Consider the following 9,001-nt stretch of genomic DNA (forward strand, 5'->3'; position numbering starts at 1 on the left):
GATCTTGTGCATTTCTGTGCCCCTCGCATCTAAAACAGTGCCCGGCACTGATAGGTGCTCTCTCAGCTCCGTTCACATGCACCGAATGAATGACGGGATGAACGAAGGTGTTTCATCAACACGGGGCAGGTTTGATAGCAGGTATGGGGCAAGCCACACTCAGGCCTGGAGGTCTGAGCCAAACCTCCAGCATTCACGAGGCTGGAGAAAGCAGAGCAGGGGCTGGTCTTGCAAGAAGTGGACCATGCACAGATCATCAGGGTGGATGGTTAAGTAGAAGGAAGAAGTCAGGAACCCAGGTACCACAACTAGAGAAGGAGAGATGGGACTGGTCTCAAACGCAGGCCAGAAGATCCCAAGACAAGGATGATTTCTGATTACTGATGGAGCCAGGAGAGGAGAGAGTATATGGAAAGAGTGTCGAATTGCCCCTGAGGCCAAGAACAAAGCTGTGCAAGGAGCCTGGTCCCTCATTACACTGTGCAGTTAGTTTCCATGGCGTTTTGGCCAGCCCTCACCCACCAAACCTGGAATGGACTTATTAGTGGCAGGATCGATGGGGCCATCCCTTGGCAGAAACTCAAATAGATGCAGTTTTATTCCCATTCTTGCCCTAACAGCTTTCTCCCTCTTTTTATCACTTCCTTTCCAAAAAGTGCAAGGAAAGAAATTCAGTCACCACATTGACATTTAGCACACGAGCTCCTGAGTCCGATTACTTGAGTGTAAATCCCAACACTGCCACTTGCGACCAATGGGGTCTTTGGCAAGTTGCGTCCTCAGCTTTCTCCTCCACGAAGGCGGGATGATAAGAATAGTACATACCCCCACAGGGTCCCGTGAGGATGAAATGACATGTGTAAAAAGCACTCAGTACAATGACTGGTGTATGGTACCCAGTGAACGTTCACAGCTATTGTAATCGGTGTCGTGCCATTATTTACGGCACGATGGTTATGAACACAGACAATGGAGCCAGCCTGTCAGATTCAAATTCTGTCTCCACCTCTCGATGGCCCTGGGACCTTGGTCACGTTACTCATCTTAGGTGTTTACCTCAGTTTCCTCATCTGTGTGATGGAGATAATAACAGAGTTACCTCAGAGGACGGTTAGGAACAATAGTCAATAATTACATAGCACTGAGAACAGTGCCTGGGCTATAAATAGCGCTATCTAAATATTTGTGGAATAAATACATCATTATTTTTAAGGAACCAGGGGCTCATTGCATCCCTGCTTCCTGAAATACTTGCATTTTTTCAAAAGGCCCAAGGGACAACAATCCTTACCTTGGTGGCCTAAACCAAGGGACAGGGGCAATATTGGACATAATATTGGAGCTTCCTGCTACCTCCCAAATAGCACCCTGGAAGCACCAACCCTTTCTCTATGCTATACTTCTGGCTTCACAAGACCCGAACCAGCCCCAAGCCTGCTGGGAACGGAGGACAACGAGTCCTAACAACATGTAACAAAGTGGTGGGAGGGAGCGGGGCCCCACTGAAAACAGCTGACCCAGTGGACTGGCTCCTGCCACTGGATCTATTTGCCAGCGTCTTGAAAGTTGCTGACTTCAGCCTTTCCAGAGTAAAGCACCGTCCATGGCCAGAGACAGCACTGAAGCGAACATGCAACACAGCTGTAAATCTGCGAGCCATATTATTTAAGAGACCTGACTTCCTTGTGTTGCGATATTAAAGCAAATCTGCCTCCTGCTCATAAATCAGCAGGGCTATTTCTGTCCTCAGCCACTCCGCTCAGCCGTCTCGAGATGCACACAGCATACATTTTACTCACTTGGGAGGTGCAGGTTAACAAAATAAAGGAAGATACGTGTTAACCCCCTCTCAAATCTCTGTTCTCACAACCCTGCCCGAACGCTTCTTTCTTGTCCTCTGATCCTAGATCCCCAGACCCCTTTGGGGAGCCACAAACAATACAACAGGAACCCCTGATATTGAGTGACCCTTCACAGCACTCTCTGTGAAGGTAGGGTGGGTGCTGCGAATCCCAGTTTGCAGATCATGAAACTGAGTCTCAAAGACATGTGAATTTCCTGAGATCACACAGACTGTGAATACAGCCACCTGGGCTAACTTCTGTCTCTTCACTCCTGGTCCAGTGCTTTTTTTTACAGCGTTAAATCTCTCTTATCACGAGTTTCTTCATATGCATTCAGCAAAGAGGTGCGGGGACTCTCCTGCAAACAAAAAAAGTAATCTCAGCTCCAAATTTTGAAATGAGCATTGATTGAGACGCTGAGATGTGCCAGGTGCTTCCCAATATATCAGCAAACTGAATTGCTACACCAAACCTTTCTGTGGTTTCCCAGCACCCAGAACGCAACCTCTGTTCTTAGCATAACGTAACAAGGGTTCTCACGATCTTGGCACTGCTTATCGCTTTGGCTTCGTGTTCTCCCAACGCAGATCACAACCCTCACTTCATCTTTCTGTCGGCCAGGAGGTCCGCTCTGATCCACCCACACCCCCTGGCTGGGTTAAGGCTCTGCCGCAGCATTCCCTGGTGCCTTGTCCTTTACCGAGCAGGACTTTCCACATGACATTCCTGCGGTTGTTTACCTGTCTGTCTCCTCTTCAGATCTTGAACCCTTTATTTATTTTTTTTATAAATTTTTTAATGTTTATTTATTTTTGAGAGAGCGAGAGAGAGAGAGACAGAGAATGAGTGGGGGAGGTGCAGAGAGAGAGGGAGACACAGAATCCGAAGCAGGCTCCAGGCTCCGAGCTGTCAGCACAGAGCTGGACGTGGGGCTGGAACCCATGCATCGTGAGACCATGACTTGAGCCGAAGTCGGACACTTAACTGACTGAGCCACCCAGGCGCCCCCAGACCTTGAACTCTTTACAGGCAGGGACATCACATGGCCTGGGGTAAACCACTAGGTTATAAATGTTCCTGGACTGAATCCTCACTACTATCCTGTAAAGTGAGCATTGTCATCCTCATTTTACAAATGAAGGCATGGAGGCTCACACCCTGAATCAAGTAGGTGCCCAGCTTGGTCTAGAACTCAGCTCCCAGCTTCCGTGCTGTAACTGACACCCACATCTACTCTCCCCAGCACCCACCACACTGCCACTACCTTACTCAGCCTTGGATGTTTCTTCTGACTCCGGCTTTTTCAATCTGGGCTATACACTGAATTCACCCTGCCACTCAGCGCCACCCGAGGCAAAAGGGAGAAAGAACGTGTCCCTGGCTTCTCACCCCCTCCACTCAGCATGCCTCTGCCGTCTCTCAAGAAAGGATGCTTGTGGGTTCCCCTGGGAGGAATGTTGTTCTGTGCACTTCCTCAGAAGGCTTCCCGGGACAATGGGAAACAACCAGAGGGTAGAGCAGTTTCATTAATTCACAAACACTGAATGTTGACTCCACCAGACATTTCCCAACAACTAGATCCGTCATAAAAGAGGATAGACTGGGGGCCATGCCTGGAGAGGGTCCTCTAGAAGCAGGGTGAGCACCTGGGAGGAATGTTACAAGCAGAGACAGAAGCATGTGATATGGGGGGCCTCAGGTGTCTGCTAAGGTCTCTACATTTGGGGCTTATCTCATAGCCCAGGGGACCCTCCTTTTCCTACCCTCCTTACCTCAACCCCTCCCCACTCTTCTGAGCACTGTAAAAAGCAAAGGCTTTGGAAATGAAACTAAACTAATTGCATGGAAGATTCTAAAACGTTCTTTAAGTGTGGCTGTAAGTGATTTTGTTTCCAATACTTGCTGGCAGAAAAATATTACCTCTGCATTTCAATGCAGAGGAAATAAGCAGGCTGCATTGGGCCCAATTCATTTATTTAAGTTATTTCCTAAAATGAGTGTAATTTGGAAATCACTAGTATTATTTTCTCCCAGTGCAGGTTAATGCCTTATACGTGGCCTCTGGAAGGGACACTTCTCGCAAAGAGAGTTATTAGTTTTTTTATTTAGAATGTACTGTATGGGTGATTTGTGGGTGTAACAAACCTGAATAATTTAAAGTAGTCTTTATTTGCTGAGAACTGCAGTTTAAACAAAAAAAAAAAGTAGATTTTAAATCTTTAAACTTTCAGAGACGAAGAGAGATTGGCCGGGGATTTATTTGTAGCAGGAACTTCTTTTTCTTAGGCTTGCGTCTTTCCCAGCATCCATTCTTCTTTCTTGCCTCCATCTAGAATCAAGTAATGTCAGCACTAGAAGAGGCTGTAGACAGCCATCCTTTAGAGCGATAGTTTGCCGATTTCTCTTATGGCCAAATCCTCTATGCAGAGAAAATCTTTGCACCACTAGCCACAAACCAGGGAAAGCCAGACCTGCTCGTGTTGGAGCGTCTTTCTGCCCTCAGCTCTCTGCTTTCGTGCAGAGCCTCACGGAACCCCTGAGGAACATGCTTTGAAAACCAGGAACCCTCATTTCACGGTAAGAGAATCGAGGCCAGAGGGTGAGGCACGACTTAGTCAAGGTGACGCATCAAGTACGAGGCAGAACCAGGATTAGAACGGTGTCTCCTGACCCAAACTGCACGTGTCCCACTGGCTCTAGCTGCTTCGTACACGTGTTTTTGCTATTTTCACATACACTGCCGACCACCGTTCGAATTCCCGTGTCTTGAGGGAATGTGAAGAGGCAGTTCTTGCTCGGGAACACAGTACAGAACCACACCCATTCATGTTAGTGATGATAATCGTGGTTGGCCCAGGCCATGGGCTCTGGGAAGGGACAGAGGACATCCTCTGGAGGTCCCTGCCCTGCCCCTCAGCAGCCATCCTCAGCGTCGGGCAAGGCTTGGTGAGTTTTTCATTTCTAAGCAGGGCACGTTTTTCTGCAGTCCCCTTTCCAAGGAGCAAATGGTGACAGCAGCCTGGAATGCTGAATCAGCACAAGGGAAGCCACTTTGCCTGCAAAGGCCTTGCGGTGACCCCACACCGTTTGTCCCTCCTCACCATGCCCAAAAGCCTAGGCCTTTTTCCTGGAAATTGGGGTACCCTGTGCCACCAAAGGCCTTTTCTCATGTCTGCTACCCCACACTGATTTTCCATGGAACCAAGGGCAACTTTTGTTTGCTTTTATGTATTTTATTTCCAAGTTGGGGGGTGGGGGGCAGTGAGGGGAGGAGACCTTGTTACACCAAAGGTCTTTTCATCCTGCTCAGGACCTTGATGAATTTAGGGCTCAGTCTTGGGGCAAAGGCTGAAGAGAACGCAGTCTCACTGCACAAGGAAATGGGATGTTTGTTTTATTTTGTTTGCTAGAGATGAGGGAGTGGATAGAGGGACAGGGGAGGGGCGGGGGTGTGGAAGCTTGGCACCTGGCAGGGGGTTGGAGGCCAATTTCTCAAAATGACTAAAGGGATTTCAAAAGCAAAAACCCTTCACAGGAAAATTTTAAGTTATCTGTGTTGCTGCAACGAAGATTCCTCCCATTTCCCCACTTCCAGGAAAGCTTCCTATATACCCAAAAGCCTTGCTGTGTGTGGGTGGCTTTCCTGGCAGAAGTCAGGAGAAATTGCTGAGTTCACATCTCAGTTGGTATGCTGGGGAAGCAGACACATAAGCCAGGTAGTGAGAAAATCCATAGACAGAGGTAATTAAATTAAAGCTCAAAGCCACAGTTGACCACAAGAACAGAAGGCTCCAGCAAGGCCCCGGCATCTTGGGGAGGGTTTCGTACTCACCAACTCCATGAAACGGGTGTTTGAGTCTGTCTATTTCCATTTTAGTGGGTGGGAAGACACCATCTGATGTCTAATTTATTTATCTGCTAGCCGTAGCATATAACACTGTAGAAACACAGATTTTGCCGGCACCTGTCAGTGGACTTGGTGAGTTAGGACAAAGTAATAGTCATTAATTCAAGCTGGTAACATTTGCTGACTCTGACTGCAAACTAGACGCATTCAGAGTAATGGTCTTTCTTTCTATTTAGTATATTTGTGCTTGCCTGGGTTTGAATACTACCAGGAATCCTTCTTCAGCCCAACCCTCCCCCCCCCCCCAACAAGTGCTGACAGGGCCATTTGTGATTAGTTAAGTCATGAGATCAGGGCAGGATTGTCTCACTTCAAAGCAAAAAGCAGAAAACAGGCTTTCAGAATATTTCACCTTTTTGCTATGACTTGTGATCAACAACAATGGCAATAACAAACACTCTCATCCTTTGAAAAAGATCCTCAGAGCTATTGAAAAGTCCTAGCTACAAATGCAGGCCGCGGCTGAGTGTGAGGTCTAAGTCAGGTCCATCCAGAGGATGAGGGGGAATTGGCACACCCAGCGATTTCGGGAAACAGAGAAAGGACCTTAGTGTTGCCCTCCAGTGTTCTCACAGTTGAACAGAAAAACCTTCCCTGAGGAGGAGACGTCAGGGTGGAGGTGGAGAGGGGTAGCAGGTGGCTGGGATAAGGGGAGGGGAGATGCATATTTTCAGAGCCGACCCAAGGACTGACCGTGCCTAACCGAGGCAGGCAGGGCCCCAGCGTGTGGCTAGTTTGAAGCTTTGCAACCTTTACCCCTCTGCTTCATGAGGTTTCTTCCAATAGGCAACCCAGGTTCATTCGCAAGACGACATCCCTCTAATCTGCCACATCTCTAGACAGGCAGCCCAGGGCAGAGGCCGTCGTGCTAGCCTTGAACCCAGAGGTTTGGTTTCAGGCCTCCATTCTGCCCCTCTCTGGCTGTGTGACCATGAATAGGGCATTCGGCTACCGAAGCCTCAGCTGGTATATTATTTAGTAATGAGGTTCCAAGTGCTCTCTTTCTTAAGGAGCAGAACCGTTCCTTCAAGTAAAATCTTATTCGGAAGCTCAGTATACAGAACAGATCAAAGTGGATTTGGCTGGAAGAAAGCGAAGGTGACCATGGCAGTCCCCAAGTCACCCACAGACGCACAGGGCACCGTTCCCATAGATTGCCACGTGCCAGTTGCAACCCCCCACCCCACCCCGCCCGGAGCTGGGCCATGGGGCAGTGCTGGCTGTAAAGGTCCACACAGCACAGCTCAAAGTATCACTGGACAACATAATCACCTTCCAGTTTCAGCAGACTATGAAAATATGCTTACTCCAAAATAGACCAGCCACAGGGCGAATCCCAGTTCTCCTTTGCCCCAACTGGGACTGGTTACACCCCAGGAGACTGGAGTCTGGGCAACTTTGAATGAAAGAAGAGAAGAAAAAAAAAAAAAAAAAAAAAAACACAGTGCCCATCTAAGTGCTTGGATGTGGGTACCTTGACTTAAATGTAAAACACACTGAAGGAGGAGACTGCCATTGTGAACGGAACGAGGTCTGATTTCTCAGCCCTTTCCCCACTCACAAGCTGTGCAGCCTCTGACAACTTACCTGTGAAATGGGAGACATATAAGTGCCTCTGTACTTGTTCATTTTGAGGAACAGAAGAGAAATATGCGTTAAAATGCATGCAAACTGGGGCCCCTGGGTGGCTCAGTCGGGTAAGCATCGGACTCTTGGTTTCAGCTCAGGTCCTGATCTCACGATTCGTAAGACTGAGCCCCACGTGGGCTCTGTGCTGACAGCATGAAGCCTGCTTGGGATTCTCTCTCTCTCCCTCTCTCTCTGTCCCTACCCCGGCTCACACATACTCTCTCTCTCTCTCTCTGCAACCCCCCTCAAAAATAAACATTTCTAAAAAAAAAAAAAAAATACACGTAAGCCATGACAGTTACATAGTTTAAGATCTTATTATTATTCTACTGTATTATTATTTGTTAACAAATTTGTTGATATCTTCCCAGAGGTGCTATGGATATTAATCCAATCTTTTATACCACTGAATCTCAAACTGTGGTTCAAATGATGTTTCAGGAGTTCTGTAAACAATGAAATCATGTTTCAATTTTTTTTTTACTGAATTCAAATGTTTTCAAACTATTATTAGGTATTATTAAAGAAAACTGTGGGATGCCTGGAGGATGTCCCGGTGGTGGGAGGGACTGCTCTGGATTGGTGGGGCAGGGAAGACTTCCCGGAGGAAGTTATAATAGAGAAGTAAAGGATCCAGGGGTGCAGGGAAGGCCAAGGGCACAGCAGGAGTAGATACCCCACCACAGGACAAAGCTGGAGTATTTACACAAGTGGGGGGGGGGGGGGGGGAGAAGGCCGGTGAAGCTGGAGGGAAAGAACAGTGGAGAGAGTCATGAGATGAGTTTGGTGAGGGAGGCAGGTAGAAGCCAGACCCCAATCTCATGACCAAGCTAAACTTTACATAGGATTCAGAAAGTTGGCTTCTCATTTTTTTTTTCCTCAACAGCTAGTGTATTTTCCTTCATTTGGACACTAGTGAGAATGAGAAAGCAAAATACCAAAGAATTAGGGCACCCTGGTCCGGGCTGAGCAAGGAAAGTGCCAGAGCAGGGGTGATCCCTGAATAATTCCAGAGCAGCAGGACATGAGGGCTTGGCACAGCGGATGAGGCAGAAATGTTCGTTGCATGAATAAATGACTAAAAGAATAAATGAGCGACGTTCAGTTTAACCATTCGTCTGTTAATGATTCTTCCCAAAGGACTGGAGACGAATTCAGAAGGCCCTCGGCATCAAGGTAGAGCTTCACCCACTAAGAGCCACCTGCCCCCCAACCTTCCACAGCCGAGGGTAGATGACTGGGCTTCATTGTTGTCCTTCATATGTCATGAAACCCAACACCCATACTAAGTTTCTAATACAAGTCTTTTTTTTTTTTTTTTCCGTTAATATGTTTTTGAGAGAGAGAGAGAGAGAGAGAGAGAGCACGCATGAGGGAGGGGCAGAGAGAGAGGATGACAGGACCTGAAGTGGGCTCTGTGCTGACAGCAGGGAGCCTGATGTGGGGCTTGAACTCACAAACCATGAGATCATCACCTGAGCCGAAGTCAGACACTTAACTGACTGAGCCACCAGGCGCCCCTAGAAGAGGCTTTTAAGAGCATGTAGTCTGAAGCCTTCATGTTCCTCTCTCAAGCCCCATGCCTCAATCTCTTTTATGCTCCATGCCCACTGATCTCCAC

This window comes from Panthera tigris, chromosome C1 (genome assembly GCF_018350195.1).
Source record: "Panthera tigris isolate Pti1 chromosome C1, P.tigris_Pti1_mat1.1, whole genome shotgun sequence".
NCBI lineage: Eukaryota > Metazoa > Chordata > Mammalia > Carnivora > Felidae > Panthera > Panthera tigris.